At 45.3% G+C, this 22,374-nt stretch overlaps 1 long non-coding RNA gene across 2 annotated transcripts; it reads left to right on the forward strand.

The window, feature by feature from the left end:
* Positions 1 to 32: 32 nt before the first annotated feature.
* On the forward strand, positions 33 to 17,896 carry LOC137534232 (uncharacterized). Of its 2 annotated transcripts, none has more exons than XR_011024333.1 (3): positions 33 to 118; positions 17,412 to 17,475; positions 17,566 to 17,896. It is a non-coding gene; the product is annotated as an uncharacterized lncRNA (long non-coding RNA). The 2 variants fall into 2 exon arrangements; XR_011024332.1 differs by having other exon boundaries at positions 40 to 118; positions 17,263 to 17,475.
* The last annotated feature ends 4,478 nt before the right edge of the window (positions 17,897 to 22,374 follow it).

Consider the following 22,374-nt stretch of genomic DNA (forward strand, 5'->3'; position numbering starts at 1 on the left):
GTGCGCGGCGGCCATGTGTGAAAGGGGCAGCAGTGAAACAGTGATGACTAGTTTTCTGAAGATGCAGAATGTCACGTTGTGCCTAGCAACCCTCACCATTATTCCATCTCTCCAGCTGGTGACGAAATGATACTTGTTTATGTTTATATAATAGTATAATATTTATATAATATACATTCATATGTGATATTATTTATAATAATATCAAATACATAATATTTACATATAAACTACATAATATTTTGCGTGTGTGTGCGTGCTCGTGCACAGGTGGCCCCTACTTACAAATAAGCATACCTCCTAACTTTTTGAGATGAGAAAGAGGGACACTTAAGCCACGCCCCTGTTACATCCCTGATCACGCCCCCATCAAACCACTAGTTACGCATGCCATAAAGATTTAATTAGAAAAATATGTTGTTTTATAATTCAAACAACACTGGTCCTTTCTATCCTGGTTCATTTTCCTTCATATTAACATCTTACAATTAGTAATATATCAATTTAAAGAGGCACAGACTGACCAGCAAGCTCATGGTGACCCAGAACTCATTGGGGTGTGTAAGGGACTACAATGGTCCTAAAAGCCCCCTTACTAAGATGTTAAGAAAAACAAAAGTTTGCTTTCCTAAAACAGAAAGAATTTGCGATAATTCAGGTTGGAGTGAGCTCGAGATGTCTCCCAGGCACCACTGCTGAATATATGCAAATTAACCATTGTACCCTTAGAAGCTAAACACACCTCCAGAACCGCTGGAATGCAATGATGTGTCAGCTTGTTAATATGTACAGAGCCATAATAATCCAACATGCATACAGACTGTTTCGGATTGTTTGATCCTCATCAGTGCATGGCATGGATTAATTTGGCTCTATGGAGTAGGGCTTGTAAATCCGAGAGGCACAGACTAACCAGCAAGCTCATGGTGACCCAGAACTCATTGGGGTGTGTAAGGGACTACAATGGTCCCAAAAGCCCCCTTACTAAGATGTTAAGAAAAACAAAAGTTTGCTTTCCTAAAACAGAAAGAATTTGCGATAATTCAGGTTGGAGTGAGCTCGAGATGTCTCCCAGGCACCACTGCTGGAATGCAATGATGTGTCAGCTTGTTAATATGTACAGAGCCATAATAATCCAACATGCATACAGACTGTTTCGGATTGTTTGATCCTCATCAGTGCATGGCATGGATTAATTTGGCTCTATGGAGTAGGGCTTGTAAATCCGAGAGGCACAGACTAACCAGCAAGCTCATGGTGACCCAGAACTCATTGGGGTGTGTAAGGGACTACAATGGTCCTAAAAGCCCCCTTACTAAGATGTTAAGAAAAACAAAAGTTTGCTTTCCTAAAACAGAAAGAATTTGCGATAATTCAGGTTGGAGTGAGCTCGAGATGTCTCCCAGGCACCACTGCTGAATATATGCAAATTAACCATTGTACCAATTTAAAGGATGGGAATAAAGTTTAGAGTCAATCAAACACATTTTTTAGTAGAGGAATATATATATTTACATAGAAAGGCGGTGTAATAGATAGCGGAGAGGCCGCCGCGGCGGTGAGCGGCATGGCGGTCGTCTCCACGTCTCAGCCGGCGGCCTCCGCCGCGCAGTTACATGTTGGAGTATTGCCTGGTCCCTCAGTTGCACATAGACTGAGGGCTACGCGTGCGCGCGCCAGGCGACAGGTCCTTTATGCAAGTAGAAGGGGAGTCAGCTGATCAGCCGATCAGCTGACTGCAGTAGTGCTCCGGATTGGCTGAGTGACTGGGGCGGCACTGTGGAGCGCTCTGAGTATATATAGGACCTGCCTGTCAGTTGCTCTTCGTCTGCTGTTGCAAATGCTACGTGTTAGCACTCAGACCTTAGTCAGATCCAAAAGTGTGCTAGAACCAGCAGGAGCTGGGGATCCCCACTTAGCCAGATTCTGTTGATAGCTTAAAGTACTAATTGAATTGTAATATTTATTATGACCCTCTGCTAAGCCTTGACTACTCTTCTGCCTACTGATTCTGTGCCTATGCCTATCTGATCCTGTTGCCGACTCAGCTTATACCTTACTCTGATTCAGTCTTCCGTCTTTGTACCGTATCTGTCCGTGTGTTGCCGATCCTGCTTGTCTGACTCTCCTACCCTCACCAGTGAGCTTAGTTCTAGTGAGGGATTCTCAGTTTAGTAATCACCTGCTCCTCAGGTTGATAGCTGCAGTACAGTCTTAATCACCTGCTCCTCAGGTTGATAGCTGCAGTACAGTCTTAATCACCTGCTCCTCAGGTTGATAGCTGCAGTACAGTCTTAATCACCTGCTCCTCCAGTTGATAGCTGCAGTACAGTCTTAATCACCTGCTCCTCAGGTTGATAGCTGCAGTACAGTCTTAATCACCTGCTCCTCAGGTTGATAGTTGCAGTATAGTCTTAATCACCTAATCCTCAGGTTGATAGCTACAGTACTATCTGAGTCACCCGCTCCTCGGGTGATAAAGTACCTTCCGTTCTACTGTGCATCACCCGCTCCTCGGGTGAACCAATCACTAATTCATCTGTGTCTCCAGCCTGCTGGAGTACTGATTCCAGTGTTCTATAGAGATACCTCCTTCACCAGCTCCTCTGGGATAGTGGGTATCTCTATCTATATTTACTGTTGCACCAAACACTTATCTTACACCTGGGTGTCCTGTGTCTTGCTATACTTGCATTATTGGCGATTCTGCAGATCACCACATAATCAGGTATAACATCTGTATTATTGGTGATACTGCAGATCACCAATAATCAGAAAATCTGTTCTTGCTGACACCAGTCGTAACAGGCGGACAAAGTCTTGAAAGAGGGACAAATGAGGAGGAAAGAGGGGCAGATGGACAGGGCTCCCAAAGAGGGACTGTCCCTCCAAAACAGTTTGGGACAGTTGGGGCTATGAATAAGTTCCATTATGGGAGATTGTTTGTAACAGGAATATATTTGTAAGTTGAGTCTTGTGTAAAGCATGCATACATTATTTACTTTGGACAACTCTGGATTTGGGCATATACTATAGTATAAACTGTGTATTTTTGGCTGTTTTTTATGTGCTATTATAAGGTATTTGAAACTAATCACAACAGTTTATTCAATACTGTAACATTTAAAGGGTATCTGAGATCAAAGGGAAAAAATACACATACTTGGGGCTTCCTCCAGCCCCCTTCAGGCTTGTCGGTCCCTCTTAGTCTCCCCGGGTCACTTGGAACCCCTGCTAGGCGACCTCGTAGATCAGCCAGTCAGGCCATTCGGGGTAGGAGAAGTCCAGCTGCACGCACTCCCCCGTCGCACTCCCACGGCTTCCGGGCTGTATTGCGGGGGGATAGGAGCCACCCTGGGAGACAGCAAGGGACAGAGCGGCCTCAAGGCGGCTTAAGGAAGCCCCAGGTAAGTATAGAAACTGAGATGCCTTTCATCTCAGGTACACTTTAAAGTGGCCCTCTTTCTCATCTCAAACAGCTGAGAGGCATTTTATTATTGTTTAGGTAAGGAAGTTATACTAGATGAACAGCTATTTTTTAGTGGGGCACCAGTTGTTGGAAAGCATACACATCAGTGGGGCACCATCTCCGCCCTCCTCTGGCCTTTGCCACACATTAACCCTCCTCCTCTCCAAGGATAGTTTTTGGTATTCAATGAGTACACACACATAACAACATAACTTTTGTTCCTCAGCATTCCTCAGAACGTGCCCCATCTTTCCATTCATGCTGCTTTCCACCCCCTACCCTAATAGTGTGCTGCCATTTGTGGAGGGTACCCTGTTGTGTGTGCCCTCATGTTTGCAGTAGTGTCCCCTCCATGAGCAGATCCCAGCAATCAATAACAGTCTGACAGAGACAGTGATCCTGTCACCACTTACTGTGCACTCAAAGACTGTTATTGCAATCTGTTAAGGTGGCTGCATCGTCCAATTTGATTGTTGTGATCGGATTACTCAGCCCCACTAGCAGAAGGAAAACTGTCAATCAATTTGATCAGATTAATGAAATCGATTTATTTGGATCAATTCCTTCCAACTGATTGGATTAGTTGGCAGTTTTTCTTACGTTAGTGGGCCGAAGATCATTTCTGATCGATCATAACAATCTAGCTGGACGATCCAGGGGATTGTACCGTTAATAATGGCCACCTTAATAGAGACCCTGACTGCATTCTCCACCAGCAGTTATGTACAGAGGGTAGCGCAGCTTACAGTTAGACCTCATAGGCCCAGGACTAGCTGTTCTGTCTTAATTTCTTGTAATGAATTGCCAGAATGCACGGGGTGTATAGGTGGCTGTCAGCTACCTTTAGTGATGCTCACAGTGTCTGTCAGCAGATTATCAATACATCTATGTGCAAACACCTTCTGTACTGTACAACTCGTGTAAGCATAGAGGCAAGCAGCGGTTACCTAACTGAATCTATTTGTTAAAACACTTAAAGACAACCATGTCTGCAATGTAAGGTTCTCTATTACTGCTGCACAGATCAGCAGGTGGTAGAGTTAATCACTCACTAGCTCACCTGTAAATCATTAATTCCACGACCACGCAAACCAATTCGAATTCGCATTCGAGTCGTGATTAGGCATGGAATCCGGAATCACGAATGGCCTTTAAATTGCTTCCAAAACTTATTTTATGGTAAATGATGCTTAAAGCATCATGTTTTTTTTAAAGAAAAAACACAATTAATTATGTGTGGTGGTATAATTTAAAAAAAAAATAGTAATGATGAAAAACATTTCTTTTCTGTATTTGTTTGTTTATTCTTCTTTTCCTTCTTCTTCTTCTTGGTGTGCTAAAGAGATTCCCAGCCACCTCATGTCCCCCTCTCGCTGACAGCAGGGCCTAGTTGATCTTCAGGAATGTCAGCCTGTCCACAGACTCTAGGGACAGACGAGAACGCTTCTCTGTGACCACGCCACTGGCCGCACTGAAGCACCTCTCGGACAGCACGCTGGAAGGGGGGCAAGCCAGAACTTCCAGGGCGTACTGCGCCAGCTCCCTCCAGATCTTCAAGCGCCATAACAGCCCTCAAGTCGCTTGCGGTCCTTGGGTTAACCCCCTTGGCGGTATGAAAAATCCCGCCAGGGGGCAGCGCAGCAATGTTTTTTTTTTTTTTTTTTTTTTTTAAATCATGTAGCGAGCCCAGGGCTCGCTACATGATAGCCGCTGCTGAGCGGCATCCCCCCGCCCGCTTCGATCAGGAAATCCCGTTCATAGAACGGGATTTCCTGGAGGGCTTCCCCCGTCGCCATGGCGACGGGGCGGGATGACGTCACCGACGTCACTGACGTCGGGACGTCATTGGGAGTCCCGGGCCACCCCTCGGTGCTGCCTGGCACTGATTGGCCAGGCAGCGCTGGGGTCTGGGGGGGGGGGGCCGCGCGCCGCAGCAGATAGCGGCGATCGGGCGGGGGCCGGCGGCGATCAGAGTGCTGGCGCAGCTAGCAAAGTGCTAGCTGCGTCCAGCAAAAAAAAAATTATGAAAATCGGCCCAGCAGGGCCTGAGCGGCACCCTCCGGCGGCTTACCCCGTGTCCAGCACGGGGTTACCGCTAAGGAGGTTAAACAGCGAGCCCATTGTCTGTCAGCTGGGTTCGATGTGACGTCAAGCGGTGGTGGCGGTTATCCGTGATCACGAGTTTGTGATGAGCAACCCTGGACACGAGTCCTCTCAAGTCTTCTGAGGGTCCACAAAGGCATATTCCACCAGCTGGTCAAATACATACAACAGCTGACAGTGCTAGAAAGAGGGGGAAGGGAAGGCACAATAGTATCCAGAGCCATTTTTCATTGGCTGTAACTCACGTGACATACATAAACATGGATGAACGTTTGCAACGTGTGTTTTCCAAGGCAATGTGTGTAGCCATGGAAGAAGCATTTTGTGAAATAGCTGTTTTGCTTCATGTTGCATGGAGGACTGCTCTCTCTTCACTTATGCTGCCGCCGGCTCATCTTCTGCATATACACCTGGCTGGACCATGCAGTGGGGAGACATGGACCAGTTTATAAACAGAGAAGGAGCCAGTGGCATGTTGTTGTTTTTTTCTGCAGATAAGCTTGGAGAGAATGGATCTGCCTACAGAACTTCAAGAGGGACTGTTCCTGCTTTTTAGCCTCTCTAAAGGACAGAAGGGGTAGCACATTTATTTGCCTATCCTGGGAAAACTGTCACTAGACTGGACACATGGTTTGGTGGCGAGTGTATAGGCTTGCTGCCTGGACTGATGTCCCATTGATGTCATTGACAGACCTGTTTTGCCATGAGGAAGAGACCTCCATGTCCCGAAATGTCAGCTTTAAGTCTGCATCAATAAACAGGAATAATTTAGGAAGTGCCAGCCTTTTTTCATATATTCTGTGGATTGCAAAGGGGGCGCTGAACTTTTGGGTTGAGCATGCCAATATTTGATTGGCATGTACCAAGGGTGTGTGGGTTAAAAGCTCAACCATTGTACCAATTCCAAAAAAATCAAAACCTACATGTTTAAATGATTACAGGCCTGTTGCCCTGACATCATTGGTCATGAAAGCATTCGAAAAACTGTTAATGGCTTATCTGAAATCTATCACAGATCCCCTGCTGGACTCTCTGCAATTTGCCTACAGGCCTAATAGATCCGCAGATGATGCCGTGAACATGTGTATGCATTATGTACTACAGCATCTAGACACCCCAGGAACCTACACCAGGATTTTATTTATAGATTACAGTTCTGCATTTAATACCATAATGCCATCTCTGCTACACAGCAAGCTCTCCCAGCCACACATACCTGAATCCATCTGCAAATGGATGACCAATTTCCTAACCGACAGGAGTCAGCGTGTTAGACTTGGTAAACACACATCAAGCTCTCTTACAGTCAGTACTGGTGCACCCCAGGCCTGTGTGCTTTCCCCACTGCTCTACTCACTGTACACCAATGACTGCATCTCCACAGATCCATCTGTTAAGGTTCTGAAGTTTGCAGATGACACAACAGTAGTTGGTCTCATACAAAACAAGGACGAGTCTGCATACAGGCATGTGATGGGACAGCTTTCCTCCTGGTGCAGCAGCAACAACTTGGAACTAAATGCTCTCAAAACCATGGAGATGATAATAGACTTTAGGAGATCACCCCTCCCAGCACCTCCTCTTAACCATAAATGGATCCACAATAACCCAGGTAGAGTCATTCAAGTTTCTCGGGTCCACAATCTCACACAACCTAAAATGGGACAACAACACTGCCACTATTGTCAAGAAAGCGCAACAGAGGATGTACCATCTACAGCAGCTGAAAAAGTTTGGCCTACCTCGAAATTTAATGGTGCAGTTCTACACTGAAATTATCGAATCTACCATAACATCATCTATGACTGTATGGTTCGGCTCCTGCTCAGCATTAGAAAAGGTGAGGCTGCAGCGCATCATCCGAACAGCGGAAAGGATAATTGGCTGTAGCTTACCTCCCCTGCAGGATCTTTACGCTAGCAGGTGTAGAAAGAGAGCGACCAAGATTGCCTCTGACCCCTCTCACCCAGCTCACTCCATCTTCCAGCGCATGCCTTCAGGAGTAAGATTCCGGTCAATCTCTACCCAAACCTCCAGACACCGGAACAGCTTTTTTCCTCAAGCGGGGGTAGCCATACTTAATGCTGAACCACATTAGAGCTGCTAGGACTTGATAGTAATCAGCACAGTAAATGAACAATTCTCACATTGCTTACTGCCACTATACTTGCATAAATGTCCTTGACTTGTAATATACACACTGTCTGTCCTTGTATTGTTTTTGTTTGCATTTGTTTAGCAACTGCCAAGACAAATTCCTTGTAGGTGCAAACTTACTTGGTGAAATAAAATTGATTCTGATTCTGAACTCTGTTACTTGTAAGGCAATCTCAAAATGTGCCATTTATCCAGTGTCTGCATATAGCTTTATACATAGGTTAGAGGTAAAGGCTAAAGTTTGGTAATTGGGGGTTAAAGTAGACTTTAACTGTTGCACAGGATAGAAGGAAAACTGAAAAATCCACCCTCTATGTATTTAGAGAGTTTAACCTGTCTAATCCCCCTCATCTGTGACTAAGCACAACTGTAATTGGATCTCTAAGCTGTGTTAGCTGGCTGCCTCAGGAAAGCAGATAATATGTAAACACAGGATGTTAACCCTATGTCTGCTTCTATGAAAGCAGGAGGTAGACACACTGCAGATTTATTGCATTATACCGTATGCATCAGCTGTAACAAAGAAATGTTTTCCTTTAAACATTTTTCTTTCTTTAATTATGCTGTTGTTTATCTTTTAGAGCAGAGAGGAAGTTATTATGAGTTCACGTCTGCTTTAATTAAGCAATACCAGTTTCCAGATGCCCTGACGATCCTCTGCCTTTAATACTTTTAGCCATAGACCCTGAAGAAGCATATGCAGATCAGGTGTTTCTGACATTGTTGTCAGATCTGACAAGATTAGCTGCATGCTTGTTTCTGGTATCATTCAGACGCTACTGCAGCCAAATAGACCAGCAGGGCTGCCAGGCAACTGGTATTGTTTAAAGGGAAATAAATATGGCAGCCTCCATATATCTCTTACTTCCAGGTGTACTTTAAAAGTCACAAACGAATAACACTCGGATGTTAGAATAACGCTTGCATGGCAGCCTACAAAAGTTCCACTTATTCTAACTTTTGAAGTGGGATGTTTATGGAAGCTACCATTATGATCTCCTTTTAAAAAATGTCAACCACTTGATGTCACGCTGATCTTCTGACTTCAGTACACATCTGTTAGAGGAAGTTCTGAGTCCAGGTCCACTTTAAAAAAATGCTATAGTCAGGTTTTACCAGCAATCACTACATGGCACTGACAGCTCTGTGCCAAGATGAATGGGCACTGATCTGCCGGCATTGAATTAGAACCTGATGTGCCTATCTACTCATGTCTTTGGATTACAGCAGAGAAAGACATATTAACCACCTTGTAATGTGCATGCCTGCAGGGAACACTGTGTGCCCCTGAAGGAAGCCTCTGAACAATTTCACCCAGTTTTCGGGCGTTCTTCCTCTCTCCCTGGTGGTCTTATAACACATGTCATTTTGTTTCTGAGCCATTTATGTCAAAGCAAATTTGTCACACAACGATCAGACCTCATTCCAAGCCTGCTTGCCTGAGAGTTTCACTGAGAGACAGGAAATTGTTAGATTTCTATTAAATTTGCAGTACATAGAAGTGAAAAGGCATGTTGTGTACTCTGGACAGGGAAGTTCATGATTTATAATTCAACATATGATTTGGCCCTCAGAAGATAGAGGGGGCTTCTAACTGGTACCAAGCGTATTGCTGCCTGTCATTTGCCAGATCTGACCTACAGACATAAGATACGACACATTAGGTGTAAAGGGTATCTGGATCTCATGTTGTCCCTGTGACAAGCAATATACTTCTTGTGACTCACAGATAAGCCTGAGACAGAGGTGTCTGGGAGGACAGAGAGGTGACAGTATGCAATTGAAAAGGGAGGCATCTGGCGTAGCTATAAAGTAGAAACGAGTCATGGGAAGAAAGAGTATAATTTGCTTGTATTCTCTGACAATCTTCAGCTGCAAGATATTTACTTTTGCATTTCATTTCCATGCCTGACTTAAAGTGGTATGAAACCCAGCATTTCCTCTTCGCTCTAAAATATTATTTACAGCATAAAATCTATTACAAAAATAAATTTGTAGCAGAATAGCATTCAAACAGTTAAACAGGTTCATATCAGCACGGGTCGTGCGCGGTGCTGCTAGCAAAGCGGTACGTGTTTCATTTTCGGGGCGATTCCGCCTCAATGGAAGGTATAGGAAAATCGGAAAACGCGTACAAAAACGCGCAATAAGGTGATTGCGCTCGCCTTTTTAAGACTAAATACATTGTATTTATTCTTTTCCGGGTCAAAGAGTTCACTTCCTGACTTGCGTCAGGGAGTGGGTTACAAAACCGCTCGGAAACAAACGCTTAGAAACCGCTAAGCAAAAAAAACCGAAACGGCCACCCAAGCGCCAATGCTTCAAAAACTGCCCCCTGAGTCAGGGGGCATCTCCAGTAGCCATGCACGTGTGACTGCATGCACAGCAAAAATTTCCCGTAGGAGCGCGACGGCGCCACTGATGGCTGGATGTAGTTTCTTCAGCGGCCAATGGGCTGCATCCTTCTTGAGGCAGGCAATGACTTTTGGACTCACTAGTTCCATTAGATTGACAGGTCCTTTATAAGCCTGCTCTGTTCATTGTGCAGTTGCCTGTGATAGTGAACAGCTGCTTTGTGCTATGTTACTGGGTATGATATCTGTGGATTATCTAATGTACAACCTTTTACCTGAACCCTGGACTGTGTTTTGGATTGCTGCCTGGACCAACCTTGTACTTTTATCTGACCTGAACTCGTCTCATTCTTGGTATCTCGATCGTCTGATCTCCTGTGTGTGACGCCTGGACTGTTACTGGATTAGCTTTGCTTTAGGATTTGTACATCACTACTCTGATCTCTTGTTACTGACTCAGACTGTCTATTACCCTCCCATTTGTACATGTCTAGTGTAGTTCTGGTGGTACTTATGCCTCAATATCTTGCTCATTTACTGGGTGTAACCGAGTGCTGGGACAATGTGTCCAGTCCAGTCACCACTCGGCTGAGCGGGGTTGTGTTACATAAGTAGAAAACTGCAGAGGAGATCAGGGTATCAAGACAGAAGGAAGGTTACAGACCTGCTAGGCCTCACAATAGGTACAATTCTGTTTTTCTTTTGTGGGTTACAGTTTAAAAATACATGAAATCACCTCTGCCTGTTGCTCAACTTCACAATCACAGAACTAAAGAGAAGACATAATAAATATTCAGACCAAAAAGCTATTGCACTTTGTCTGGTGGAAGATACTATAACACCTGCATCAGCATCTGTCATCCTCTTTTCTCAACAATACTTGTGGGAAAAGTGGCAGGCCAGGTTGAATTTTGATTGGTCCTGTTTTCCCAAAGACAGCCGGGCACCAGCCATCACTTCCCTTTCATCTCCTTTGCTTCCTCTATACATAGCAATGAAAATGCACATTCTGTGAGCTGAGCATGCATGTTCATAGCTCTCTTGGCAGTAGTCTCTCTTTTGCGTCCACAGGGCTGTTGGATCATACTTCTGCATCTGACTAGCTTGCATGTATCAGGGTTTATAGAAATGGATTGGCTGGTGTGGAGAACTGTGTTACCAGTATATATAAAACCTTATGGATAAAAAATATATCTTCAGTTATAACGTTAACGTATGCGTCCTTTGCTAATTTACAGACTGGCCGTACATAGGATCACATTAATGGTGTTGACCAGCTTATCATATCTTAAAGAAAACCTGTAGTGAGAAAAAGTTCCCCAGGGTGGTACTCACCTCGGGTGGGGGAAGCTTCCCCCATCCTCCTGTGTCCCACGGCGGCGGCGAAAAAGCTCCGGGATCGCCGGGAATGTAAATATTTACCTTCCCGGCTCCAGCGCAGGCGCAGTATCGACTCTCCGCTCGGAGATTGGCGGAAATAGCCGATCGCTGACGGGGCACTCTACTGCGCAGGCGCAAGTCTCCTGCACCTACGTAGTAGAGTGGACCTGACAGAGATCGGCTATTTCCACCTATCTCCGTGCTGAGAGCCGCAACAGCGCCCCCGCTGGAGCCAGGGAAGGTAAATATATTAGCCGTGTCAAGCCCAGATTGCTGGGCGCTTCGGGGGAGCCAGCGCTGGATTGACTTCAGCTACAGGGGAGGAGGAGGCCTCATTGGGACCCTGAGGTTTCCCCCTCCCAAGGTGAGTACCCCCCAGGGGACATTTTTTTTGTTACAGGTTCTCATATGTAACCAAGTATTGCTGATTTTAATAAAGAGACAGTAATGTATGGTTCAATGTATTGCAGATTGCAGAGGGTGATTTCACCCTTTAGCAGCCAACCTATTTAGAGGCTTGCAAGTGTTCCAGGCTAATTTATTTTAGCACTTTTTTATTTCTTATTTGTAACATTTCCCTGCTACTAATTAGTACTGCTGTAATGTGTATTTGTGGCCACTTGTCACTAGGGGGCAGTGTGAGTGCGAGTTTCTATATTTTCTGCTGGCAGAGAGACATCAAAAGCAGTGCACTTATCTCAAACGAGATAACTCTATTGAAGCTGCTATTGGGTTAAAGTGTAACTGTCGGGCATAAAATCAAAAATCAATTCTTTATTTTTATCTGGTAAACAAGTAATAAGGATGCTAACCAGGCAATGCAAAAGTAAAAAATCACTATTTTCTTGTTGATAAATGAACATTCCCAAGTTTACCTGACTCTTATTTGGTACATTGCCGCACAGAGGAAGTTACAGGGCATGCTGGGTTGTCTTTTTTTGCTTCTTTACTTTACTCTCAGACTTAACTAATGCAGCCGGATTGGCTGGAGCCTCTTTCCCTCCTGTTTTCCCCTCCCACACCTCTGTTCCTCTCTGATTGGCCAATATTTCTCATGCTGAGACAATGCACTTTCTATTGCAGAGCTGGGTGGGCATGTCTGAAGACTTGGAGAAGGATACACTATCAGGCAGAGAAGTGTAAGGGAGGAAATGACATCAGGATTGGCTTCAAGATGGACACAGTTAAAATGGAGAATCCTAAGAAGGATTTTCTATTTTATTTTTTTTTGCTATAGAAAAATCACTGAAATCAAAACGTGGACAGTGCAATACATACAGTGGCTTGCAAAAGTATTCGGCCCCATTGAAGTTTTCCACATTTTGTCACATTACTGCCACAAACATGAATCAATTTTATTGGAATTCCACGTGAAAGACCAATACAAAGTGGTGTACACGTGAGTAGTGGAATGAAAATCATACATGATTCCAAACATTTTTTAGAAATCAAAAACTGCAAAGTGGGGTGTGCGTAATTATTCAGCCCCTTTTGGTCTGAGTGCAGTCAGTTGCCCATAGACATTGCCTGATGAGTGCTAATGACTAAATAGAGTGCATCTGTGTGTAATCTAATGTCAGTACAAATACAGCTGCTCTGTGATGGCCTCAGAGGTTGTCTAAGAGAATATTGGGAGCAACAACACCGTGAAGTGCAAAGAACACACCAGACAGGTCAGGGATAAAGTTATTGAGAAATTTAAAGCAGGCTTAGGCTACTAAAAGATTTCCAAAGCCTTGAACATCCCACGGAGCACTGTTCAAGCGATCATTCAGAAATGGAAGTAATATGGAACAACTGTAAACCTACCAACACAAGGCTGTCCACAGGGCCGGCCCTAGACTTTTTGCCGCCTGAGGCAAACTTAGAAAAAATCGCTGCCCCCCCCCCTCCTCAAGCCGTGGGTGCGGGGGGCCGGCCGTCGAGCTGGAGGGGTAGCGGGCAGGAAGGGGGTATTGGGCAAAGCAAGAGGGGGGTCATCCCCCCTCCCTCGCTTGGGTCCCCCGATCTGCGCTCCCCCTCCAGCTTTAAAAAGTTAAGTAGCAGCCGCTACTAGTAAGAGACAGCGGGCGGGGATCACTCACCTCTTCCACGTTCCAGCGTGTGTTCCACTGTCGTCACTTCCTGCAAAACCGCCCACTGTATTGTAAGTGGACGGCATTGATGGAAGTGACGACAGCGGCGCTCACGCTGGAACGCGGAAGAGGTGAGTCATCCCCGCCCACTGCCTCTTACTAATAGCGGCTGCTACTTAACTTTTTAAAGCTGGAGGGGGAGCGCAGATCGGGGGACCCAGGCGAGGGAGGGGGGACGACCCCCCTCACGCTTTGCCCAATACCCCCTTCCTGCCCGCTACCCCTCCAGCTCAGCGGCCGGTCCCCCACACCCACGGACAGGCGGGTGCTGTCCCCCCCCCCAGAAGTGCCGCCTGAGGCAAGTGTTTCACCCCGCCTCATGAGAGGGCCAGCCCTGGCCGTCCACCTAAACTCACAGGCCGAACAAGGAGAGTGCTGATCAGAAATGCAGTCAAGAGGCCCATGGTGACTCTGGACGAGCTGCAGAGATCTACAGCTCAGGTGGGAGACTCTGTCCATAGGACAACTATTAGTCATGCACTGTACAAAGTTGGCCTTTATGGAAGAGTGACAAGAAGAAAGCCATTGTTAACAGAAAGCATAAGAAGTCCCGTTTGCAGTTTGCCACAAGCCATGTGGGGGACACAGCAACCATGTGGAAGAAGGTGCTCTGGGCCTCTGGTCAGATGAGACCAAAATGAAACTTTTTGGCCAAAATGCAAAACGCTATGTGTGGCGGAAAAACTAACACTGCACATCACTCTGAACACACCATCCCCACTGTCAAATATCGTGGTGGCAGCATCATGCTCGGGGGGTGCATCTCTTCAGCAGGGTCAGAGTTGACGGGAAGATGTATGGAGCCAAATACGGGGCAATCTTGGAAGAAAACCTCTTGGAGTCTGCAAAAGACTTGAGACTGGGATGAAGGTTCACCTTCCAGCAGGACAACGACCCTAAACATAAAGCCAGGGCAACAGTGGAATGGTTTAAAACAAAACAAATCCATGTGTTAGAATGGCCCAGTCAAGTCCAGATCTAAATCCAATCGAGAATCTGAGGCAAGATCTGAAAACTGCTGTTCACAAATGCTGTCTATCTAATCTGACTGAGCTGGAGCTGTTTAGCAAAGAAGAATGGGCAAGGATTTCAGTCTCTAGATGTGCGAAGCTGGTAGAGACATACCCTAAAAGACTGGCAGCTGTAATTGCAGCAAAAGGTGGTTCTACAAAGTATTGACTCAGGGGGCTGAATAATTATGCACACCCTACTTTGCAGTTATTTATTTGTAAAAAATGTTTGGAATCATGTATGATTTTCATTACACTTCTCACGTGTACACCACTTTGTATTGGTCTTTCACGTGGAATTCCAATAAAATTGGTTCATGTTTTGTGGCAGTAATATGACAAAATGTGGAAAACCTCAAGGGGGCCGAATACTTTTGCAAGCCACTGTATGTTATGCAAGTAGAGCAAGTATTTATCTACTTATATATGTGCTTTTTTTTCCCTAAAGAGGGTTCCCCTTCCTTCTCAGCAGAGGTGATCCATTGCTGGAACCCCAGAATGTCCCCCTGTTGGGGGTTGTCGGCACTGGGCTCATGCACACTAGAGCGGACCAAAGCCTTCTTCACCTGCACAGTAGAGCGGACACGATTGGGATCAGCTTTTTTCAACGCAGCGTGTGTCGCAATACTGTTATTGAACAATTTGTTCTATGTACGTTTGGGGGTCCTAGCACTAAATCGGGTATGTTGAGGAAGAGGCTTCTCCCTTCTGGATCCAGAGGCTTCCCCCTCCAGAGGTGCTTATCTTTTTTTTTTTTTGTGGAACAAGGAGGGGGCCCTTGAGAATAACGAGCAATGGCAGCACACTATTGAGCAGGTAATCTAGCCCACCATTGGTTTTAGTCAGTAAATGTCAATTGAACGGTCCACTTCTGGGGCTTAGTTTCATTTTTCAGCGATTGGCCAGTCAATGGCCAGTGCATGTGCGTGATAGTAGCTGGATAGTGTAATGGGTAAGGGCTCTGCCTCTGACACAGGCAGACTAGGGTTCAAATCTCGGCTTTGCCTGTTCAGTAAGCCAGCACGTATTCAGTAGGAGACCTTAGGCGAGTCTCCCTAACACTGCTACTGCCTATAGAGCGCATCCTAGTGGCTGCAGCTCTGGCGCTTTGAGTCCACCAGGAGAAAAGCGCGATATAAATGTTATTTGTCTTGTCTTGTCCAGGCCATGGGCATCCCCGATCACACTCCCGGAGCATCTTGCACAGGCGCAGTTGGAGATTTCTCCTACAGCGTCTACACAGAACGCTCCCGGGCGACAGGGTCGTGATTGAGGACGCGCATGGCCTGGGGCACGCAGGCATGCTGGCCGTCGACTGGCCAGTTGCTGAAAAATGAAACTAAGACGTGGCATGGGACCAGAGGATCATTGGGCACAGGGCGGCTGCAGGGGGCTGGTAGAAGCCCCAGGTAAGTGAAACTTTTTTTTTACAATCGGTTTACATCCCTTTGTTTAAAAAAATGCTGTTTGCATCTGGATGTTGAATAGCAGCTGCTAAATAGGTTGTATACCAGAAACGGGTTTGTGCTCTCCTCGGACTATGTCAGGTGCATAGGTTGATATCAGTTTGGCCCTTTAACATTTGTTGGGATTTGCATATGGAAGTGTTTGACTATTTGCTTTTTCTGCAGAAGCTGACCATACACTTTAGCCAGAGCACCTAATCTGCATGCATGTTCAGGATCTATGGCTAAGGCCCCTTTCACACAGGCAACTGAAAGGTGGTGAATTCACCATCTGTCAGCTGCTTTCCTGCACTGGCCGGGCATTTATTAGAGCTCGGTACCGAGCGGTACAGGTGCCCCCCCATGGAGTCAGAGCGCGGTGCTCAGACTCAACATGTCCCGGTCCTCTGCCACCCAGTAACACCACCGTGTATCAGCGCTTTTTTTTCTACCACTGCAATTCGGCTGCATTTAAATTGCACCCGAATTGCACTGGCGACAAACGTGCAGTTCAGCCTCCTGCCTAAAAGAAGCAGTGGATCAGCAGGACAGCAAGCCAATTTGCATTGCTCAAAAGGAAATAAATATATCAGCCTCCATATCCATCTCACCTCCGGTCCCCTTTAACAGTAGCAATGCTTCCCTTTTAGTAGCAATGATTTCAGTGTATAGTAGTATGCAGATGGCTAATGTATTTGCTTCTCTATTTATTTTTTTACAATTTTTACTGTGCACAATTATCTGTATACCTTATTATTTGTATCTACGTGAGTGATCATATATTGTGCATTTACTAATTGCCCACCAGCCACTGCTGTAGCCTGATATGCCCCAGCAATGGCTGCAGTGACCAGTGGCAAACAGCAGGCGGCGCTAACAATGTGCTTAATATTGAAGATCTTTCTTTAGATGATGCTGCAGCCTCTAGTAAATGCAATAATCAAATGTGAAGATTTTCAGGCCATAATTATGCTGTGATTAAACGGACCATAATTATGCTACGATTAAGTGATTCTATCATCTTCTGCAATTTTTAAAAAATATATAATTAATTTGAAAAATATCCTTTGGTTAATGAAGCTACGGGATTTGCTTCAGTTTTGAAAATGTTTTCTTTTTTTTTTTATGTATGACATTTTAAGGAACATCCATTTAAAATCTTTAATTATTACGGAGTTGTTCTTTTTTTTTGTTTGTTTGTTTTTACAGCGCATATGTGTGAATTTGAAACCTGTGAACAGGGATAATACAGCAATGAATCGATCAGCGGGAGTGTGTATTTGGAATTGATGTTAGCTGATAGGGTGTGGCTTCACTCCTGCATTATTTGCATTTTCACACCTCTCCACTTGTCACAGCTTCTTCAGCTACTGGAATTGTGAGCTGGCAGCATGAGCCACTTGCTCCAGACTTGCAGATAAGGTAGGCAGAAAACACAAGGAAAAACTGTCTTTAATTCTTTTACTACTGTAAAACTAAATCTAATAGAAGTATGCTTTGTTTTATTTACAGGAATACCATCTATGGAAAGATGCTACTTTTTGCTCAGAGATCCACTATTAAAGAGAAGTCAAGGCATATGGATGAAATGAGGCTGCCACATTTATTTCCTATTAAGCAATACCAGTTGCTTGGCTATCCTGCTGATCATCTGCATCTTACTTTTAGCCATAAACCTTGAACAAGAATGCAGCAGATCAGGTACTCTGACTCAGCTAAGTTTTACTGGATTAGCCATATGCTTGTTCCAGGGTTTTGATTCAGACTGTACTTGCCACAAGATCAACAAGGCTGCCAGGCAACTAGCATTGTTTTCAAGGAAATAAATATGGCAGCCTCCATATCCCTCTTACCTCGGGTTTGCTTTCATTTTGTGGTTTGGCTCCTATGGATCACTGCAGACCCATGAGAATATACAAAAATCTAACTTTCAATTGTAAGTTATAGTATCAAAGGTTTATGTGTATCCACCTGTATGTGTGTGCAGAAGCATGCCTGCCAAGCATCATGCTGACTCCCCAGAGCCCATCACTTTATATAAATGGACTGTTAGCACTAAGGTCCCTGCTTTATAGGTTTACCCAGGGCCGCCATTAGAATTTTCTGGGCCCCATACATGGCAAACTTACAGGGCCCCCCTCACGCCAAATAACAATCTGATAGGTAGATTGTGTGGGGGCAGAGCCACGGTATGTGGGGTAGGGTCAAAGCAACTTGCCTGTCGCCCATAACTCCCTCCCCCCTGCATTGATGCATGTTCACCAATCACACAGCAGGTAAGAGGGAGATGACCACACAACTCCTGTTATGCCACGGTAGAATAATTGCCAGCAGAGGCTTGAGTGGCACTGTTACTGTTTGGGTCCCAAACCCTTCCTGGGCCCCATACTACTGTCCCTCTTGTACCCCCTGATGGCTGCCCTGGGTTTACCAGGTTTCTGTAGAAATGGACCAGGTTGTTGTATACTTTAGTCAGGAAATCTAAGCATTGGATGGACAGAAATAAAATACATGAACAGCCAGCGCCAAGGCCGGATTTATAATTTTTAGCGCACCTAGGTCAACTTTCTTGCTGCCCCCCCTTACATGAGAATCAGCCCCCTCGATTCCATGTACATCCCCCTTTCCATGTGTAAAATCCATGCACAGCAGTCTCTCGCTTTCATTGATAGCTCTTTTGAACAGCAGCATCCCTTTTCCTTGTTTTGCTATCCATTTGCAGCTTTCCTCTACAAATTTGCAGCCTTCGCCTCCAGATGCAGAAACTCTTCTTTAACTCTTCTTCAATATCCAGCCGCCGCCCCTCTTCCAGGTCCAGCCGCTCTCTTGGGCTGCAGCTGCCCAAGGCCCGGGCCTTTCTAGCTTTTCAAGAAATCCTGCCCTTAACTGTTTTAGAGCTTGTTCCTCCACAGGCACATTCTGGAACATGTAGTGGGAGTACCATATCTCCATAAAAGACAAAGGGATCTTGCAGAACCGTTGCTGTTTAACCACTTAAGGACCAGGGGATTTTCTTCTGATCGGTGCTGCGTGGACTCTCCAGCCCGCAGCACCGATCAGGAAATAGCCGGCGGCGATCAGACTTCCCCCCTTTTTTCCCCACTAGGGGGATGTCCTGATGGGGGGGTCTGATCGCCGCCGGCTACCCGCACTTTCCGGGGGGGGGGGCTCTTCAAAGCCCCCCTCCGGAGCGCTTTCCGCCCTCCCCGGCTTTCCCTCCCTCTCTGTCCTGCGCCTGATAGGATAGGTTTCTGCCTATCAGATGCCGGCGATCCCCGGCCAATCAGAGGCCAGGGATCGCCGATCTACGTCACGGCGCTGCTGCGCAGCAGCACCGTGTGATGTAAACAGCGGGGATTTCTTCCCCGCATGTTTTACATTTTGCCGGCGAGCCGCGATCGGCGGCTTTCCGGCTGTTTACGGAGACACCCTCCGTGAACTGGCATGGAAAGGCTCCATGCTATACCACTAATGACCCGCCGACGCCTATGGGCGTTAGGCAGTCGTTAAGTGGTTAAAAAGGACAGCGCAGTGGCGTAGTGATTAAGCTCTCTTGCCTTGCAGCACTGGGTCCCCGGTTCGAATCCCAGCCAGGGCACAATCTGCACAGAGTTTGTATGTTCTCCCCATGTCTGTATGGGTTTTCTCCAGATTCTCTAGTTTCCTCCCACATCCCAAAACACAATAAGTTAATTGGCTTCCCCCTAAATTGACCCTAGACTACCATACATACACTACACAATATATACATAGGACTATGATAGGGATTAGATTGCGAGCCTCTTTGAGGGACATTTAAGTGACAAGACAATATACTCTGTACTGCGCTGCGGAAGAGTTCAGCGCTATATACATACTAAATAATAATAAACATCAGCATAAACTAATAAATTCTGTCTTCACAGCTGATAAGGAAAGTATAGTTAGTGCATGGAAAACTAGTGTGCACAGCATAGGTCAGACCAAAGAGTAAGATGAGCTCTTTTCTTGACAAAGCAAATGTAACGTTACAGGAAATAGTCACATAGGTAGAAAAAACGTTTTGTAAAAAGTAATACCTTTTAAAAATAAAAAAGGAAATAAATTTAAAAAAGGAAATAGTCACCAAAGTTCCAGAAAGCCTAAGTACCATTCATAAATTGCTATTACCAACAGCACTTGATCCAAGCACTTTTCTCGCTATAAAGGGTAATTAGGCCCTTGGGACTTGAGCCGTGTGCTGAAACCAGGGCTTCTCCCGGCCTTCTCCGCTAGCTGTCTGCCTTATTTCTGGCACCTCTGTTTTCCTGTCTTGATCGTTCTACTTCTTAACATCAATTTTCAAAGTGTCCTCATCTGACCACCGGCTGAGAGTTTTGCATTGGAAATATGTGGCTGAGAATATAAATGAGTAGGGTGGGCCAGTGAACGTTCTCTGTCTTTGAATAAAACCTCTGTTTTCTGTAGATTATTCCAGCTTTGTATTTGTGTTCAATTATTTTATTTATAAATTTATATTTATATAGGTTATGGAACTGTTATAATATGCTTTTTGCCACATTAAAAAAGGTTTTTATTATGATAAACTCTACGGGTCCGATTCAATTGTACTTTTTCTTCTCAGTTTACTCATCTTCTTTTTAAAATAACTTTTGCCCTCTGCAATTGAAAAAGTACCAAAAAGTAGGTGAAAAAGTACTGAGTATGTTCTTTCTTGCTGGTGGCTTAAAGAGGAACTCCAGTGAAAATAATATAATGAACAAAAGTGCTTATTTTTTACAATAATTATGTATACATGATTTAGTCAGTGTTTGCCCATTGTAAAATCTTTCCTCACCCTGATTTACTTTCTGACATTTATCACATGGTGTCACGGGCGGTTGCGGGGCCGCAGTCGCGTCCTGGAACCGCCCGTGAAGAAAACGCGATCGCCCTCGATTCTCTGCATCGATTGCGCTTCAGATCACTAGAATCTGGATTGATTGTGTAGGAGCAGCTGAGTCTTTTCTCAGCAGAGAGATAGCATCAGCTTAACTGCAGGATGGCTCTTTTGATATGCTAATGAGCCTGGGCCAGGCCTGTGTCCAAGAGGATGTTTGTTCTCAATTACCTCCATTTGGTGGTCCTTTTCATACAGGGAGATCCCAGGAAGCTAGTCACAGCTTGACACTAGCCAGCCTGGCTCCAGCCTTACCAGGAAGAAATGAATGTGCTATATAATCTTTTGCCCATTTACAGAATACAATAAATAGGGTAGTTATGAGAGCGGTATCATTGGATCCGTAGGGTCATGCTGAATCTCTTGATACCAGTTGAGAGGGGCCCCTACAACCCAGGTATGAATCTTCTCAGGAACCTGATCCGCTGCACTAGCCATGTCTGATATCATATTAATCGGTAGGTTCTGGGGATCGATAATATGTAATTATTATTTGTGTGCCGGCCACGTAGGTCGGCCTAGGGAACATGTCAGGATTATGAGGTTGCAGAAAGCCCCTGCCCAGATGTGATTACCATAATCCGGCCTGGGGGCTGACTCTGGAAGCCCGCCTCTGAACTCAGCCCCATTAAAAGTGAATGAGCTGCCCGGGCAATTTAGTCCTCCCATTCCACCCATATGAGAACATTCTGCTGCCAGCCAGAGGACACATGGCTGGCGGCCATCTTGCTGAACTTTGAATTGAGCTCTGAAACAAAGGGCACATGGCTAGCGGCCATCTTGTCGGAACTGAACAAAGGGCATCCTCCATTTTGTTTGGATTTTAAATCTTGCTGAACTTTGAATTTATCTCTGGAACAAAGAACTTTGCAGAACTTGAAACCGTTTTGCTTGGACTTGATGATTTTCCCACAAAAGGACATATTTCCACAAACCCTAAGTATTTTCTCCCTTTTATTTTTCCTACTGGCTATTACTGTTTTAATAATTGTTGATTTTAATAATTGTCTGTATATATTAATTATTTATATTGCTGTGAATAAAAGACTTCCTCCAAGTCATTCACTGTTCCGCTACCCTGCTTATCAGCCGCACAACTGAACCAGACTTCTGAAGAGACGCTACTCTTGTATTGTGGTTAACTAGTCAGAATAGAGTGTGTTTAACCGTTTTATTCGCAGGACTAGTCAGTCAACGGGCTCCTCTGTCCCATGGTAACAGAGGTGGTGGCAGATACCCTGAACTAGTGTTTAAAGTTGTAATCACCCATATCTCACAGGCTCCCTTCTGGTTTGTCTGCGGCCCATTTCCAACGGTTCCTACGCATTGACTGCGACCAGAGTTTGCACGATCCGTGCGCTGGCACCGTTTGGAAGGCCATTTGCGGTCTGACCACTAAGGGC

Source organism: Hyperolius riggenbachi, chromosome 10 (genome assembly GCF_040937935.1).
Source record: "Hyperolius riggenbachi isolate aHypRig1 chromosome 10, aHypRig1.pri, whole genome shotgun sequence".
NCBI classification, from domain to species: domain Eukaryota; kingdom Metazoa; phylum Chordata; class Amphibia; order Anura; family Hyperoliidae; genus Hyperolius; species Hyperolius riggenbachi.